The sequence below is a fragment of the Anolis carolinensis genome, chromosome 5 (genome assembly GCF_035594765.1).
Source record: "Anolis carolinensis isolate JA03-04 chromosome 5, rAnoCar3.1.pri, whole genome shotgun sequence".
NCBI classification, from domain to species: domain Eukaryota; kingdom Metazoa; phylum Chordata; class Lepidosauria; order Squamata; family Dactyloidae; genus Anolis; species Anolis carolinensis.
In genome coordinates, this window is record NC_085845.1 from 91,453,911 (window position 1) to 91,473,618 (window position 19,708).

The 19,708-nt window shown below is 40.5% G+C and overlaps 2 long non-coding RNA genes across 3 annotated transcripts; one reads left to right on the forward strand and one right to left on the reverse strand.

Annotated features, from left to right (window-relative positions):
- Positions 1 to 12,310: 12,310 nt before the first annotated feature.
- On the reverse strand, positions 12,311 to 19,139 carry LOC134299316 (uncharacterized). The gene is made up of 3 exons (XR_010006498.1): positions 19,042 to 19,139; positions 16,702 to 16,854; positions 12,311 to 15,637 (listed from the first exon to the last, which is right to left on the reverse strand). It is a non-coding gene; the product is annotated as an uncharacterized LOC134299316 (long non-coding RNA).
- Positions 14,882 to 16,875, forward strand: LOC134299317 (uncharacterized). Of its 2 annotated transcripts, none has more exons than XR_010006500.1 (4): positions 14,882 to 15,035; positions 15,144 to 15,202; positions 15,306 to 15,346; positions 16,736 to 16,875. It is a non-coding gene; the product is annotated as an uncharacterized LOC134299317 (long non-coding RNA). The 2 variants fall into 2 exon arrangements; XR_010006499.1 differs by having other exon boundaries at positions 14,882 to 15,022.
- Positions 19,140 to 19,708: the final 569 nt, after the last annotated feature.

Genomic DNA, 19,708 nt, shown 5'->3' on the forward strand with positions numbered 1-19,708 from the left:
TTTGTGGGGTTGGGGGTTTTTTTTTGGGGGGGGAGTTGCAGTATTTCCATTGTTGCAGTAATTTGGTAAAATTGACTGCTTTGATTTTTGACAAATTTTTGTTACTAGATTTCTAGATAATTAGTTCTATTTATGCATAAATCAATTGCCATAGGATGAAGGAATGCAAGAGAGTTTTCAACCCCTGTGAGGATACATTTGTATGTGGACACTAAAGGAAAGATCATACCCGTTACATTTTGAACTTGGGAATACAATCATATTACATACACAGTGGAACTGAAACATCAATGGCCTTTTTACTGAAAACTATTTTTTCTTTTTTTTAAAAAAGTGAAAGTTACAATATTAACATCTTTATCTGTTTTACCCTATATTGTTGTTACCCAACCCATTTAGCATACATTTCCTAAAAGACTGCATAATTTAGTATCTGTGACAAATAATTTGCATATAGTATTTTAAAAGTACACCATTTAACTTATTTGGTAGTATTTCATAATGGACCCGATAAACACCCAATCCATACCTGATTTTTACAAATTGATGGCACTTACGAAATAAAGATTAACACAATGCAGTCAACATATCTATCCCTTGTTAGATATGCATTCAATTTTTTGGTCATTTGCATATTGGAAAGCAAATCATTATAAACCAAGATTTTCATTAGATAGTTGAGACTGTCAAATATTAAATGTCAAGGTCATCTTTAATTTTTTAAAAAAGCCATATTTTTGTCAGAATTCAAAAGATTACTTTGTTGCTTCTTTCCCCAATAGCCAACAAGATTACAAATCTCAAGGCTTTTTCAATAACACTTTACTCCTCTTTTTAATTTATGGCTTAAAAGCATGGACTGGGATCCAAAGGGACATTTATGATGTTGTACAAACATGCCATCTTTTGCGTTCCTCTTCTCACCTTGTGTCCTCCGTTATGTTGAATAAGGGTTGGAAGTGTGGCTTTGCCTCTCACGCTGGTGGGAGACCGAAATCCCAGCTTTCTAAAATTTTGTCAGACAACATTGCATTTTAGCCAGAAATATATATCAAAGACAAGATACAGAACACATTTAATATCATTTAAAAGATGACCTGACCAAAAAATAACAGATTCATAAAATCAGGGATCATTTTGCTATTGACTTTAGCAGTGGTAGTTTTGGATGTAATATAATTAATTTTCAGCATTTTACTACTTGGTATTTATTTTTTTGCCAGAAATAGTCTATTAAACTATTTTTGATAGTTTGTAGATAATGCTCAACCTGCAAGTTTAAAAAGAAATGTAATTATTTCTAACCAATAGGTTTGATTATACAACTGAGGAAAGGCAGGAAAACACATAGACTCCCCTTATTCAACCCTAATTTATTTGTTTGAAAAGTTGTTCAAATTATAATTTTGAAGTACTTTTAAAATTCAGTCACTACTGAGAAATTGACAAGTTTCTGAAAATATATATTTCAGCAGACTTTTAACTGAAGATGAAAGCAAGCCCTATGTGAATTCTACTTATTTGAATGTTTCTCAAATATTTTATATTTAAAAACCGTGCCTCTGTTTTTAGAACTACTGCTCTGTAAAGCTGTTTAAACCATTTCTGGTGGCTAATGACTATTTTATATTAAATTAAATTGTATATTAACTTTAGCGAGATGGACTTTTTAGCTGTTTACAGTACAAATAACTATTTTTGTGGTGTTTTTGCACTATTTCCATTGTTGCCGTAATTTGGTAAGACTGTGGCTGCCTTGATTTTTGACAATTTTTGTTAATAACAGATTTCTAGATAATTAGTTCTATTTATGCATAAATCAATTGCACTATAATTAATGATTTATTACAATATTTTCTATTTAATTCCATGTATTTTGTCTTGTGTTGTAAATCTACTGTAATTCTGTTTCCTCTGTGTTGTTACATTTCTAAATCTGATTGTATGAATTTGTTAATGTGTTTCTATGTTGTAATTTTTAGTAAAGCACTTCCAATGCTTTTGCACAGAAATTTACAATACTGATGTGTGATTGATTTGCTCATTCAATAAAAAGAAAAAATACTTTATGTTGGCTGATTTGATTTACTCTATGAACATAACCACATTGGCTTAACAAGCCTATTGAAAACGTGACAGCATTTTCACGTACAGAACAAAAAAGAAGGGGAAATTTTTCAAGTGGATTGTGTCCATGATTGTGTCCATGTCCATAAAACACAATGCAATTGAAATACATATCTTTAAAAATACAGAACAAGATTAAAACACCAATACTAATAGGAGTAATAATACAATAGCAGTTAACATGGAATCATAGCACTATCATTGCAAGCAATTATTAAAGGGTGCCTCATCTCTATGCTATAATCTGTTTATAAAAACAAGCATTTTCAATAAACAGTTACAACATTTAAATTTTGGTGGAAAGCTTAACAGAAATTGAGCTTCTGTAATGGTGAATCTTAACCAGAAATTATGTTATTTAATTTGAAGGATACATAATTAGTCAATAAAGGTTGTATTAAAGGAAATAGGCTGAGAGGGCAATACCAAGCTGTTTCTCCTCCCCTTTGTATTCATTTCCTTTCTGTGCCTTTTTGCTTTGAGTATTTACTAGTTCAAGTGTGTTAAGGGAGTTTGCAGTTAATGTTTTATTCCATTAATGTGTTTTAGATAGTATAGCATTGTTATTTTGAGGATGTGTTTAACAAAAATATTTTTTAAAATAAATCATTGTAGGTATAAGTTGCAACAAGCTTTCAGTCTTGCAGTCTTTTCTTCCTGCCCAGCCATGAAGGATTAAAACTTTTAAAAGATTGCTTGTTTGGTTTCAATCTAAGGAGGGAAAGAACACCAACCATTATCCCCAATGTAGCCACACACCTAACATTATCCAGCCTACACCCTCAGCATTTCAACAACCAATTGACTCTCTATCATATATAACTCAGCCAGATCAGAATAGACAAAAAATGTGGACAACGTTTCATTGACGACAGTGTATCAATTTATATGGACTCCAATTGTTAACCTAAACTCTATTTTTTTAAAAAAAAATTCAGCTTTCTAAACTATGCTTCATACCCACTATGACTGCCAGGAAGGATAGACCTGGCCCAAACTTGGCACGCATAACCACCATGATGCACTTTGTGACTTGGTGCCATTTGGGGGAGGATGGACCACAGATGATGGGATTTGCAGTACTTTCAATCACTTCCGTCTTCCACAGACCACTGCGACACCCACCAGTGAGGGAACTGGACCAAACTTGGCACACAATGACCCCCTTTACATCCTGGGGCAGATTGGGGGAGGATGGACCAAGGATGATGGGACTTCCAGTACCTTCAGTCACTTCTTGAGACCACAACAACGGCTACAAATGACAAAACTGAATGAAACTTGGCACACATATCCCAAATGACACACTTTACATGCTGCAGCAGTTTGGGGGAGGATGGACCAAGGGTGATGGGATTTGCAGTACCTTCATCCAATTCACCTTCCACAGACCTCTGTGATGCCCATGAATGATGAAAATATACCAAACTTGACACACATGTGCATTGTCACCCACATTAAGTCCTGGTACAGTTTGGGGGAAGAGGGACCATGGATGATTGGATTTGCAGTATCCTCACCCAATTCACCTCCCACAGACCTCTGTGATACCCATGAATGACGAAACTGTACCAAACTTGACACAAAGGTGCAACGTAGTCCACTTTACATCCTCCTGCAGTTTGAGGAAACAACGGACCGGGGCTGATGGGATTTGCGGTACCTTCACTCAATTCTTGAGACCACTGGAACCCACACCAATGACTGAAGACCAAACGTGGCACACATACCCCTCATCACACACTTTATGTCCTGCTGTGGTTTGAGACACAACGCACCATGGATGATGGGATTTGCAGTACTTTTGCTCACTTATCTGGTAGTTTGGGCTCCAATAACCCAGTTCAAAGCAGGTAATCTGGGATCACATCCTGGGATATAGGACAGTAAGGGCCGGATAGGGCTTCGAAAAGAAAATCAGGCCCCATCTACACTGCCATATAAAATACAGATTATCTCCTTTGAACTAGATTTTATGAGTCTATACTGCCATATAATCCAGTTCAAAGCAGATCATCTGAATTTTATATGGCAGTATGGAAGGGACCTCAATCTCAGACCTCATCTATGTTGGGTGGAGCACTCTACCAGCTGTTTGCTAAAATGTTAATTTCCCAAGCTTTCCATTTAATATTGGTCAGAAAGAAAGTTCATATCCATGAACTCTTTGGTGGATTTTAACAGATTTTTCAATACTGCATGTGTTTAATTCTGTTTAAATGTTTGCATTTTGTATATTTTGAATTGGAAACCAATGCTTTTATGTCAAGCCCCTTTGAGTCTCCTTTGGGGAGATAAAGCAGGGTATAAATAAACATAATGATAATCGGGGTTGTTGTGTGTCTTTCGGGCTGTGTGGCCATGTTCCAGAAGCATTCTCTCCTGACGTTTCGCCCACATCTATGGCAGGCATCCTCAGAGGTTGTGATAAACTATGCCCATCTGGGGCCCTAACCACCTCTGCTATTGAGATCAAAACCCCTGTGAGTTTGTTCAGGGCAAGGCAAATCCTGAAAGAAAAATAAATGTTGACTGACTAGAGGTAAAATCAAAATGTATGGCTTAGTAAGAACTGCAATGTCAAAGACAATCAATATACTGCGGGATAGGTTTAGCAAACCTTTTGCTACTCTAAGCAAAGAACAAGATGGCATCACCTTTCATTCTGTTGACTGAAATCTTAGGTTTTCCTGGCATGCCAGAGCTCCCGTTGATCCAATGAAGACACACAAGGATGAAGGCGAGAGCAGAAATGGTTTATTCAGCAATGGCTAAAAAGGGATGCCAGTGGACACAGCATCATCTCAAATCTGGCATGCTTTCCAGCTACAAGCATGGACATTTTATAGACATTTGACATACGTTTGTGATACCAGGGAAATAGTTGATGGCCGATCCCTATTTATTTTGAAAGGTGCATGTTGTGAGGGGATGTGAGGTGCCTTTGCATACTGAGGCCCCTTCTACACTGCCCTACATCCCAGGTTCTGATACCAGATTTATCTGTTTATCCCAGATTATATGGCAGTGGAGACTCATATAATGCAATTCAAGGCAGATATTCTGGGATCGGATCTTAGGATATAGGGCAGTGTAGATCCAGATTTAGTGGATGAATGAAGCAAGATCTGGGAAGAATGGGCTCGCTTGATTTTCTGGTAATTTCAGAGTAGCAGCCAGGAGACCTCACCATGTCGTCCATCCAGGCCGCAATTGGGATTTCGTTTGAGGGGTTATTTTCGATAACAATTCCATAAACAAAAGCCAACTGGAATCCAAGCAAATCTTTCATCAGCACAAGAGACAGAAAAGCACCCTCTATCTCACCTGAAGGCACCAGGGATCTTAGGAGATAGAGAGCATACTGCATGGTCCAGACCCCTTCTACACTGCCATATAATCCTGATTATCAAAGCAGATAATCCATATTATCTACTTTGAACTGAATTATACACGTCTACACTGCCATATAATCTGTTTCAAAGCAGATAATCTGGATTTTATATGGCAGTGCAGAAGAGGCCTTAGATTGGTGGGAAATACTTAAAAGATCAGGCAAAAATAGGCTCCATTTCCAATCCAGGGAACGTTAACAAATGAGGTTGTTGTATGTTTTCCGGGCTGTATGGCCATGTTCCAGAAGTATTCTCTCCTGATGTTGCGCCCACATCTATGGCAGGGACCCTCAGAGATGTGAGCAAAACATCAGGAGAAAATACTTATGGAACATGGCCATACAGCCCAGAAAACATACAATAACCCTGTGATCCCGGTTAAGAAAGCCTTCGACAACACACTTAACAAATGAGTTTTGATAGACCTCTCTCTAGGATTTCAGGTGTTCTACACTCCCAATATCCCTGGATTATCACATAAAATTGTGGCATCCACTCATTGGGAAATGTGTGCCAGCAGGTGTGATAGCAACCAGGTTTGGGTTCTTAATTCAATGTAAAGCTAACAAACAAAAAAACTTTTAAGAAGCTACATATGGAGGATTGGGGAGGGCAACGTATCAGGTAACCCACACTCTTGAGATGCTATGACTCTGAGCACACATTTATGCACATGTTATAAATCAGAGTAGAAAATATCAGGAATAGACATGATTTGAATGTCTGTGTGTATGTATGTTTATGTGTGTAAGTGTGTAATATGGAAGTTTACAGGTTGTTTGGTCTAGTCTCCCTTTTGGACCTAGCAAGATCTTCAGTGCCATCTTCTGGAGAAATGCAAGAAATTTTAATCAGAATAGAAAAATGAAAAGTTTTGTATCAGAATAGAAAAATATGGAAAGAACATAGTCGGTTCCTACACCACAAAAAGAAGAATAGTTCAACATGTTTCATTCAAAAACGAATACGCACATGTGACATGTAACTCGGTCAGGAAAGCATTCCATAGAAAAAATGCAGGGAGCCCCAAAATGTATCTGTCCTTCAAATTGATGAGTTAATACTTCTAGGTAGAAAAGTGTCTAACTTCAAGAAGGTTGATACTATAGATATATACATTTATATAAGAAGATGTATTACAGTATATATAAACCCTATGTGAATGACAATTATAATAAATAGTTACATGTATATTACTAATCTATTAACAAAAGTAATTAACTTTAAAATATATAGATAGCTGACTGCTATCAAGGGTAGAAATTAGTTAATGGATTAAAGAAGGAGAAGGAATATTATGCAGTTGAAAGAGAAGAAAATAAGTTACAATGTTAGAAGATAAAAGAAATCAACGAGGACCCTAAAGGATAATCCGGTACTCTTGTTAGAAAAATGTCACAGTTAGAACTTTTTGAAATTTTACTTCACTTCCGCCCTATATTAAAGAATATGTAAAATGATATCTCCTCCCCCTCTATGTATTTGATAATACATTAGACTCATGTATAGAACTATTTAACTAACATGGCTCTGTAACTTACATACCATATTCTATGTTTCCCATATTTCCCTTCTTTTCTCTCTTTTTAATAGTTTATTTTCCCCTTTTTGAAAAAAAAAAACTTATTTGCACCAGAAAAAAGCAATGCCACTATTCTACACAATATGGTAACCTCACCTGACTGAGAAAAGCATCCAGCATTCAGAGCTAATCTCCCCACCCCCAATTAATCTTCTTAAACGTTGTAAGTGGTAAATCTTGATGTGCTTTAAATCACCTGCCCCTTGGAAGCAAACGCTTTAACCCACAGCAACCACCCGTGGAATTATTATTATTATTATTATTATTATTATTATTATTATTTATTTACAACATTTATATCCCGCCCTTCTCACCCGAGGGGACTCAGGGCGGCTTACAAAAATTGCCAAAATTTAATGCCCAAAATACAATCATAAAAACAAAACAATAACAGATCTATTAATAACATTGTTAAAACACATTATAAAACCTTAAAAACGTATATATAATTTATCTTGGCACAAGACCAAGAGAATTGGTGCTATAACTCTCCCTCTGCAACAGCCCAGCTAAAGGCTCTTCAGAAACCGATGCCTGTGTTGATGCCCGCAAAGGTAAAGGCACTTGTCAGGAACCACTGAAGTGCTGCACTGTTTTAATGTGTTGTGACATAATATGCAGCATTGATGCTGACATATTGGCCATGGCACTGAACCAAAAGAACTAAAAAGTAAGAGAACAAACAAAACCCAGAAATAACAGAGCTGCAGGGCTGCAGATAAAATAAATAATGGTCTTCAGAAAAGATTCCAGCACAACACAAGACAGCTTCTCATTTCAGATGAAGAATCATTGCACTGCAGAGCTGGAAGGGACTTTGTTAGTTTGGATGGCTTTCAAACTGCAGCAGAGAAAAATCCTTGCCATGCAATGCCTATCAAACTGGCCCTTGGCTACTGAAAAAGAAAAATGAGAAGCACTGGGATGAGCTGTTCAAAGGATAAGGCCACTTTGACCATCCATGCCAGAACTGGGAAAAGCTACTGTGTCAATTACAGATCCTGGCTAGGGGATTCTGAAATTTACCTAGTTCAAAAAAGCAATTTTTTCCAAACATGGATCCATGTATCCTTCCACCTGAGGTGAGTGTATGCAGCCATTTTTTAAAAGGAACGACTGCCTCAAAACATTTGGCTGCCTAGGCTGAGCAGCAAATGGTGTTTTCTCAGTCAAGTCTAATACATGCATCACAAGCCAAACCTTTAAGTGTGTCTCCTTTTGGATGATGTATATATTTTTCTGAAACTTAATAAAACATTCAAGAAAAGGAAGGAAAGGGAGTTGTTTGACCATCTATCAGGAGTGCTTTGATTATGTATGGCTATTACATGACTGAAGAAGGGTTTGGAATGGATGACCCCAGGAGTCTCTTCCAAATCTATGAATCCGTGATTCTGTTTTCCTATGTCAGATGGAAGTTGGCACTGTCTCTAGGTACAAGACACCTCTTCCTCACACAAAAAAACCCCAACATCCAACGTTTGGATTATCTCTGCTGCATCAGGAAAAAGCATAACTTGGGAAAAGGGCAAAAGTTGGACACTGTGAAGCTTGCAAAGTGGCAGCCAAAGACTGAGGGAAATGAGGCACAGCTATAGAAGCAACAGGAGCAGGGTCCCACAGAGTCAGGGTGGCAAGGATGGGGAAACCATCAGTGGCTTAGGGTCACAGAAATAGGAAAGGAAAGGCACTCCAAGACTTCAGGAAATGTTGCTTCAGGGTAGACTCCCAGAGAAGAAAGGTTCCTCAAGAAAAGAGGCTAAACGGCTCTCCTACAGGCAGGCAATTCCACTATACAACCATCAGGAAAAGCCAACTGCCAAGTCAAATGGTGAGTCGAACCAAAGAATTACCGAACTGTTGGCGACAGAACAGCTACAGAATCTAAGGGCTGATGTGACATATGCTACATCCCCCAGTGCTCTTTTGGAGATCTTTAACTCAATAACTCAAAAGCTCCAGAATAAAATTAGAAGTTTCAACACAGTGTCACATAGGCAACATCATAATTACTCCAAACCCTGGTTTGATAAGGAATGCATAAATGCAAAAAAATCACTTACTTCCATCTACCAGGCTTTCCAGTCTAATAATTCAGCAATAGTGGCACAAGAGCTTCTCCATCAGAAGAGACGCTATAAGCACCTGCTGGCCCAAAAAAAAGGGAACACTCAAAAAACAACTGGGCACGACTCATACAAGCTGTTCAAACTAAAGACTCAGCCACTTTTTGGCATATCATATCATGTACAGCTAACTATGTTAGCCCTCCGATAGAAAGCCATATCCCCTCAGGGTCCTGGGAAGCATATTTTCAGGACATATATAAAGACCATATTGGTGGGAATGCTCGTTCCACTCTAAACTTGGAAAATCTCCCCACATGGCCTGCAGTTACTCCAACAGAGATCAGGAGACTTGTCAATCAATTACAGCAAGGGAAGGCCCCAGGAGAAGATCTCATTCCCTCAGAAGCCATCAAGAACAATCTAGACTTCTGGGCCCCCACATTAGCATCACTTTTCACCTGCATTGACAAATACGGCCAAATTCCCAAGGACTGGGGGAGGGCAATCATCATCCCCATATACAAAAAAAGGGGGAAAGAGATGATCCAGCAAACTACAGACCTATCAGCCTCCTTAACATTATCAGTAAAATTTATGCTAGACACCTAAAAGGGAAACTGCAAGATTGGATGGAGCAAGAAGGCATTTTAGCCGATGAACAAGCTGGATTTAGGGAAGGACGGTCTACAGTGGACCACTGCCTAGTGCTCCAGCATTGGATAGAAAAAATACTACCAATAGCTCTGCATCCGTGTATGTGGCTTTTATAGACTTCAAGGCTGCCTTTGATTCTATTTCTAGGGCCAAATTATGGGGAAAATTAGAAAGCACCTCGATCGACAGACGGCTTCTCCATCTTATTCGCCAGCTCCATGAAGGGACCTCACTCAAAATAAGATGTAACCCTCAAGGCCACCTCACTAATGCAGTCAGAACAGAGAAAGGGGTTAAACAAGGCTGCATATTAGCCCCATTATTATTCAACCTCTACATCAATTCTATGGTCGACCAATTGCATAACATGGACTTTCACCCTTCAAAACTCGCAGGGAGACATATTTCCACCCTACTGTATGCAGACAATGCAGCACTGATTTCAAGAACTCCAATAGGCCTCAAAAGAGCTTTGAAAGCATTAGCACAATATTGTAGGGATGAACAGTTACAACTCAACTATCAGAAAACAAAAATCGTGGTGTTTGCTAAAAGACCTAAGCCTCAACACTGGACTATAGATGGAAACAAAATTGAGCAGGTCCCTTGTTTCAAATATTTGGGAGTAGTCCTCCACTCTTCCGGCAGCAGAAAAGCACATGGAGGCTATGTGGCAGAGAATGCACAAAGGAGTTCGTCTGCCATACTAAAATATCTGAGATCAAAAGGGGGGCACTTTATACCAGCAGCACTCAAACTTTTTGAAGCCAAGTCAATGGCCCAACTCCTTTATGGGGCCCAAATAGGACCATTTTCTGACTTTGCCCCACTGGAGACTGTCCAGTCCAAATTCTTAAGATCCGCCCTACAGGTGCCAAGGTGTGTCTCCAACGCCATCCTTCGCCTGGAGACTGGCTTCCTGAGAGTTGAAGCAAGGGTGTGGATGGTAATATTGAATTACTGGCTCAGACTATCCCTCTCGCCCCTGGGCCTTGCACCACTCTCTATGAAGGACAACTTTCAATCTAGTTGGCAAAAGGAGATACTACACAAACTTGCATCTCTAGGTCTAACCCCACAAATACTAACCAGCATGGGATATGACCAGGCCAAAGCCCAGATCAAACAACGCATAACAGACATTGAACACCAAATAGATCTGTCTAATGCCCCATCCTTTATCTCCATTTATCAGTGGAGACAGTAGGGGCTCTACCTCCCCTATGGAATATTTCACTATGTTGGAGGTAGCCAGCCATCGAAGAGCCTTCACCTTAGCTCGATGCCATGTGCTTCCATCTGCAGTACTGGAAGGTCGTTACCAGAAGACCCCATACTCTGAGAGGCTATGTCCCTGTGACTCAGGTCACATAGAAACAACAGAACATGTGCTTCTGCAGTGCCTGTTTTATAGAGACATTCGTTTGCGTCTCATTATGCCATGGACAACTAAATACCCAGGACGCTCTGGTCAATTTTATGTAACCTTACTGCTCTCAGATACCATCTCGGCTGTGACATACAACGTTGCCAAGTTCTGTACGGCTGCAATTAAAATTCGGCAGAAGATGATTGAGAGCCAAAAGACTTAAGCATCTCCTAGAGTATAGATGGGGAATCAGAAATAGACTGATAATTATAGTTCTAGACTGTTATTTACAGTTATGGTTACTTCCCCCCTCCCCCCGGTGTCATCCCCACTCCCTCCCTTGAGACTGCCCCAGAGGATCCTATGGGATTAGTTGAGCTTCAATAGTTACTTGTATGTGGTCTTTAGCCTAGATTTTAGATTGGTAAATAATTCAATTTTATAATGGTTTTTTAAAAAAAATTATTATAATTTTATTATTATTAATGAAGTCTAACATGGATGTACAGAACTGGGTACCCCTGTTACAAGCTGGTCATTGACCATAAAAGTTTACTACTACTACTACTCCTACAGGCAGGCAATTTCCCCATAGACCCAAGTATTCCATTATGTTGAATGCTTTTTCCATGGCTCAACTCTGAATCTTCCAATGGTCTCCAAGGTCAAACGCGCTTCACTTGGGCCAGATTTTAATTCTTTTTCCAGCAGCTGTGTTATTAGGCCACTTCTTGTCATATATTTCTACAAAGCTGCATGCCAGTCTAAGTGAGCAGATGACCTTCCTCCCACAACTGGTACATCCATCCCATGGACCTGTTTTGACCGTGTCCCCTATGCACTCTCCCACCTTTCCTAATCTGGAACCTACAACTTAATGCTTAGGACACCCAGAACCTCCCCCCCCCCCCCAACACCATTTCCATGAAGATGGCCAGAAGACTCAGCCCAATCATGGCCTACCCAGTATGCAGAAGCAAGCATCCAAGGGAAGCAGGTTTGGGCTAATCTGTTTGCCTGCCTTTGGTGTATCCCAATAAAGCCCAACTGAAAAAATTAGACCTACTGCAAATCATCCTGTGGACATACAGATTGCGAATAACCACAACAACAATCATAATCTTTTATTTATTGCCCGCCTCTCTATTTGGTCCGAGGGAAGACACAACCTAAATACATCTATCAAACCACATAAGGAAACTTAAATGCAACCAGAAAAGCATATTTTAAAACATGCACATATTAAATTTATTTATTTATTTGTTTATTATAGCATTTGTATCCCGCCCTTCTCGTCCAAGAGGGGACACAGGGTGGCTTACAATAAAAGCACATATATACAATACATTGCAATTCAATTAAAATTAATTACATTAGACATTCATAAAAATATACTTATAAATATGCAGATTGGCACGTTCTGTTAAAATACAGAAACACAGAATATGATGTAAAAGCCATGATTAAAACAGACTGAGTAGGCTTTCCAAGAGATGGGCAACCAGTGGAATCACTCCTAGATGTTCCTATCACTAGTCTTGCTGCCTTCTTTTGAATTAATTGGAATTTCCAAACTAAACCTTCTGAACCAATTCAAAGGTATTGTAATATTGTTTAAATTGAAAAGGGTTCAAACTCCCCATGATGCGAGACTAAAAATGTAGAAGCTTAAAGATATATTCCTTTTACCAACATTTCTGTGAGTTTTTGCCATTTTGCAAATTTTGTCTCCAGGATTGATACTGGAATGGCCCGAAACAAGAACAAAAACATAGGTGAAAGGTGGCCTTGGACAACCGTTAGTTTGCCCAACACAGCCAGATTGGACCGTTCCATTCACTTTTGCGTGATATAACTAAACCTGTACTTGTAACTGATGTGCCCATTTGGTGGAAACATGGGACAAAACCCGCCCAGCATCTGTTCTTGGGCTCTGAAAGATGCTTCCCAGACAGGGGATGTGGCATCCCTTTAATATTGTCCCACAAATGGGTGGATGTCCAAGAGGTCTTCTGGTCTTGATTTTGGAGGCCATGTATAATGTGTTGGACTCTTTTTTTCTTCTACTTGCTCTTTAATTTGTTAACACTGGTTTCAAATTTGGTGGAGACACTACCCTATATATGAATTAAAGGACCTGGAGGCTGGGGCCCCTTTGTTTACACCATTGCCATGAGAAAACAGTTCCAAACCAGACCCATACTGCCCATTCTGTAGCAGCAGTAGCAAAAGTCAGATTTGCTTTTTTTTTTTTTTTTTTGCTATCTTGTCTTTCTGTCACCTGTCTGAAGATGCCGTTAAAAACCTCATCAAAGTAAGTGCTTGGGTGGGGTGGAAGGCGGCATGGGCATGAAGGGGTTGGGCTATATCTCCTTTAGGGGGTCCCTTCCATTATTATTATTGGGGCTGGATGGCCATCTGTTGAGGTTTTTATTGTGGTTTTCCTGCATGACGGCAGGAAGGGGATAGACTACATCTCCTTTAGGGGTCCCTTCCTGTATTAACTGTTGTTGTTATTGAGACTGGATGGCCATGTTAGGAGGGCTTGGATGATGTCACCTGCCTGACTGAAGGGGGTTGGGACTGAATACCTATGGCTTGTTTGTACCAGATCACCAGGAGGGGAAGTCAGGGATGCTGCTCTTCCCCCCTTTTCAAAGTGATATTGGGTGGTAGGAACAGCCCATGTGAATACAGATTTGGGGACGGGAAGAGCAGTGGCCCTAAAACAGCCCCTCTCTCAAGACAACTCCTTTCTCCCTCTGACCTTGTTCTCCTTCTTTGCAGAACATCAAGAAGATCTGCGGGACATGTTTCCCTTGTTGTAGAAGCATTAAAGTCCATCCCCTAAAGTAAGCCCTTACTCCTTCTCTTTGGGTTGTTTTTTTTCCTTCACTGGTGCTTTCCTGTTGTAACCCTGATCCTCTTCAAAATAGCTACACACGGTTCTGTTGCTAACGTTTTGCTTTTTTCTCTTCTTCTCTAATGCTCCACTTGAAACCCTGCAATCCACCTCCTCCACAATCACCAGTTGGGACAGTTGGGTAAAGAGGGAAAGACAGAAAAGGCAGGAGAATTGAACTTCTGTAAAGAGGGGATCAGAATTTCAACAAAGTCTCATCTCTTTCTTTCACAGCGTTCATGGATGGCATCATCATCTCAGCGGAGCTGGGGTGGAAGGAGGCAGGGCCCCATTCAAGTCGAGAAGTATGACACCTGGGTAAGGAGCCAAAGGCAAGTGTACTGCCTTTCTGCAAAGGGGAAGGGGAGGTCAGGGTTTCAGAGGAAGTTTATCAATAGTCACTTTGCTCTTCTCTTTCTTTAACAGTGCACTCTGGCCAGGGGAGGAAACGACGCACTTTGGAGACAGCCATCTCTCTCCATATCCTCTTGCTGAGACGGCTGTCTCCATTGTGCATCCAGAATGGCAGATCTTCCTCCTTTTCCCCTGGTCAGGGTGCCCATGAATGAAGAATTCTACTTGAATGAAGCCCTCCCTCCTCCCATCCTGGCTGATACCATCCAGAAATGCGGTAAGGGACTGCACATATTGGTGCCAATGATTTGTGTTTTAATCTACTGCCCACGTTTTGCTTTTTTCTCTTCTTCTCTAGTGCTCCAGTTGAGACGCAGCACTTCACCTCCTCCACAATAACAACATGTGACAGTTGGGTAAGGAGGGAAAGGCAGGAGAATTGTACTTCTGTGAAGATGGGATCAGAATTTCAACAAAGTCTCATCTCTTTCTTTCACAGCGCTAATGGACAGCATCCTCCTCGGAGCGGAGCCGGGATGGAAGGAGGCAGGGCCCCATTCAAGTCGAGAAGTATGACACCTGGGTAAGGAGTGAAAGGCAGGTGTACTGTCTTGCTGCAAAGGGGAAGGGGAGGTCAGGTTTTCAGAGGAGGTTTATCAATAATCACTTTGCTCTTCTCTTTCTTTGACAGTGCACTCTGATCAGGGGAGGAGACGACGCACTTTGGAGACAGCCGTCTCAGGGATTGAGGTAACTTCTCACTTTTTGGGTGTGGGTTGGGCCTTTTTTTGGGCTGGGGGAGTCTTTGAGTGTTAAGTTCTAATATATATATATATATATTTGTTTCCCTTAGTGAACCACCTCTGGAAATTGAGGACCTTGAAAACATCTAACGTGAGTTGGGATTGGGAAATAGGGGGAGGGATGCGCCCAGTGTCGCAGCAGGTTAAATCACTGAGCTGCTGAACTGACTGACCGAAAGGTTGGTGGTTCGAATCCAGGGAACGGGGTTAGCCCCAGCTTCTGCCAACCTAGCTGTTCAAAAACATGCAAATGTCCGCTATAGGGGGGGAGGGGATTACACACACCCTCCCAAGATCGAATCTTCGGGTCGCATTCCTAGAGCCCTAGGATGCTGCTGCTCATCGTCTGGCTGCCAAACCGGAAATCCCCTTTTGATCTCGCCTGTAGAAGCAAAACATAAAAGAGAATTTAGTAAAGAAAATTGGCTAACATATCAACAATTATTTTAAAAAAACAACAAGGAATTTGTAATCAAGACACAGACAGAAATTAAAGAAACATATAAACAAATATCGTGGTACCAGTATTACCAAGTACAATCAAGTTACAAAGAAGACGCCAAAAAGGGCTTTAATTTGGACAATGGTATATGGGAAATAATGCAAAGACACAAAATTAATAAAAAATACTTTGCCAACAATTACTAATGTGGGTAACTGAAAAAGAACAAATTAAGGAATGCATGATCAATTGGGCAAAAGATGTAAGCCATAATTTAAATTTGGACCATTGGGAAGAGATCTGGGGGGGGGAAAATACACAGCAGAAACAGATATAAGAGAAAATTGGTATAAGATGCAGTTTCGTTGGTATTTTCCCCCGAATAGATTAGCAAAATTCAACAAAAAGAACTCTTAAATTATGCTAGAAATGTGGGGAAAAAATAGGAACCTTCTTTCACCAATGGTGGACATGTGGGAAAATCAAAAAATTTTGTAAGACAATTCACCAAATGACACAAAATATGATAGGAACCAAATTCAAATTAAAACCAGAAACGTAACTACTAGGATTCTCAAACTCAATATTAAAGAAAAATGATGATAGAATATTATTTTACATTAGCACTGTGGCTAGACTGACCTTAGCAAGAGTTTGGAAAAGAAAAGAACCTCCTAATTCAAAAGACTGGCTAACCAAAATATTGGACATTATACAAATGGACATTTTGACACAAAAAAGAAGAGAAGGGAAAAATAAGACTGATTGGACAAGCGTTATAAAATTCCTGAGAAAAAGAAAAATTGATCTTATGATAGATTTGTCTTGTATATAGAAGTGAGCTAATGGAAAGGAGGCTAGAGAAAATGACAAAAGTTAAAGGAAAATGGGGAAAAAAAGTCTCCGAAGCACAGATGGGAAGTCAAACAGAACTTCATTTTTTTAATTTTTTAATTTTTAATTTTTTTTCTTCTCTTTGTTTCACTCCCTGTCTCTCTTCTCACCATTCTTTACTACTTGGTTTTTGTTCTCCCAAAGGAGCCCCGGAGGCGAAGTGCGTTAAAGCGCTGAGCTGCTGAACTTGCAGACTGAAAGGTGCCAGGTTCAAATCCTGAGAGCTGCTTGAGCGCCCGCTCTTAGCTCCAACTCCTGCCAACCTAGCAATTCGAAAACATGCAAATGTGAGTAGATCAATAGGCGGGAAGGTAACAGCGCTCCATGCAGTCATGCCAGCCACATGACCTTGGAGGTGTCTACAGACAACGCCGGCTCTTCGGCTTAGAAATGGAGAGCATCAATTCCCAGAGTCAGACAAGACTGGACTTAACGTCAGGGGAAAACCTTTACCTTTTGTTCTCCCATTTTCGCTGTATCTACACTTACAAGAAATAAAAATTATTATGCAAAAAACAAAACAAAACATGCAAATGTGAGTAGATCAATATGTACCGCTCTGGCAGGAAGGTAACAGCGCTCCATGCAGTCATGCCGGCCACATGACCTAGCAGGTGTCTACGGTCAACACCGGCTCTTTGGCAGTGTATACATAAATATAATAATAATTACTCTCGCTCACTGGAAAAGCCATTTTTTCTAAGGCTGACAGGGTGGGTGCTTGCCTAATCTCCTTGGGGAGCGGGTTCCAGAGCCGAGGGGCCACCACGGAGAAGACCCTCTCCCTCGTCCCCACAAGCCATGCCTGTGATGGAAGTGGGAGCGAGATTGCATAGGTTCATAGTGGGAAATGCGATCACACTGGCCTACAAGAGACGAGAGGTCTTTCTCCCACCCTGGGCCTTCCACAGATATATTAACCTCCCTTGCTTACTTTTCCATATACAGTAGAGTCTCACGTATCCAAGCCTCTGGATTATCCAAGCCATTTTTGTAGTCAATGTTTTCAATATATCATGATATTTTGGTGCTAAATTTGTAAATACAGTAATTACAGCATAACATTACTGCGTATTGAACTAGTTTTTCTGTCAAATTTGTTGTATAACATGTTTTGGTATTTAATTTGTAAAATCATAACCTAATTTGATGTTTAATAGGCTTTGACTTAATCCCTCCTTATTATCCAAGATATTCGCTTATCCTAGCTTCTGCCGGGCCCATTTAGCTTGGATAAGTGAGATTCTACTATACCTCCCAACCTCAGAGGATGACTGCCATAGATGTGGGCGAAACGTCAGGAGAGAATGCTTCTGGAACATAGCTATACTGTACTGCCCGGAATATGCACAACAAACCACCCAGTGATTCAGGCCATGAAAGCCTTCGACAACACAATACATATGCAGTAGAGTCTCAGTTATCCAACCTTCACTTATCCAACATTCTGTGTTATCCAACGCTGTCTGTCTTTTAGTAGTCAGCGCTTTTGTAGTCAATGTGTTCAATGCATCGCAATGTTTTGGTGATAAATTCATGAATACAGTAATTACTACCTAACGTTACCATGTATTGAACCGCTTTTTCTATCAATTTGTTGATAGAAAATGATGTTTCGGTTCTTAATTTGTAAAATCATAATGTACAGTAGAGTCTCACTTATCCAACATAAACCAGCCAGCAGAACATTGGATAAGCGAATATGTTGGATAATAAAGAGGGATTAAGGAAAAGCCTATTAAACATCAAATTAGGTTATGATTTTACAAATTAAGCACCAAAACATCATGTTATACAACAAATTTGACAGAAAAACTAATTCAATGTGCAGTAATGCTAAGTAGTAATTACTGTATTTACGAATTTAGCACCAAAATATTATGATGTATTGAAAACATTGACTACAAAAATGTGTTGGATAATCCAGGACACTGGATAAGTGAGTGTTGGATAAGTGAGACGCTACTGTAATTTGATGTTTAATAGGCTTTTCCTTAATCTCTCCTTATTATCCAACATTTTCGCTTATCCAACGTTCTGCCGGCCCGTTTATGTTGGATAAGTGAGACTCTACTGTATTTATGAAAACCAATTTACAGAATGCAATCCCGGCTGCTTTGATGTGTACGTTGGAATCAATCTTTCAGCAGCACACTGAAATAAAAGCAGCCCCTTTCTAGGCAACCAGCATCTCTTCAGTCTCCACGATCATGAAGAGAAATGGGGAATAAACGTCAGGCTTTAAGTGGTTCGGTGACAGGATTTCCCCCGTTTGTTTAAGGGGCCTGCTAGGCGCGTGAAATATCCCTCAAGTGAATTCTCCTCACGGGTTTGTCCAGAGGTTCAAGTGAGAAAGAGGCAGAGTGAAGAGTGCCCTTGGGGAGTAAGAAGCCGGTCACAAAGAGGGCGAGGCCTTAGATAGAGGGGACTCCCCACAGGCCCGGCCTCACCTGAGCGCCACAGACACCAAGGCAGACCTTCCCCTTCGCGCCGCTTTCTTCAACCGTTTGACGCTCCCGCCCAAAGATCCCGCCCTTCTTTGCAGGGTCTCGCGAGATTTGAGGGCGAGGACGCGTGAAAGTGGGCGGGAGGGATGCTTGAACCGCGGAGAGGCGGGAAGAGGGAGAGACTGGGAAAGGAGGAGGGCCGTGGGGTGCTTCTCGGGTGGCTCTCCCCAGAGACGAGAGGCGCCTCTTTCCCTCCTCTCTTTCCCTCACCCTTTGAAAGCCAGTATAAATAAATAGCCCTGGGCGAGTCGCACTCTCTCAGCCTCAGAGGAAGGCAATGGCAACCCCGCTTCATAAACAAACCTCGCCCGAAAGTGATCACACAATAGCAATGATGTCTTGTCCAAGGCATGGCTGGAGCCACTGGGTTGCCCTGAGTTTTCCGGGCTGTATGGCCATGTTGCAGAAGCATTCTCTCCTGACGTTTTGCCCACATTGAAATCCACCAGCATGTGGACAATTCAACAGAAAGGAGGAATCAAAGAAAATGAATACAATATGGCTACCAGTATTTTTTTAAAAAACCCTCAAATAAGTACAGTAAATAAAAGAACAGCACTCAGAAAACAGGAATTCCAGACATGAATCCATCAGGGGCAGCTAACACTTC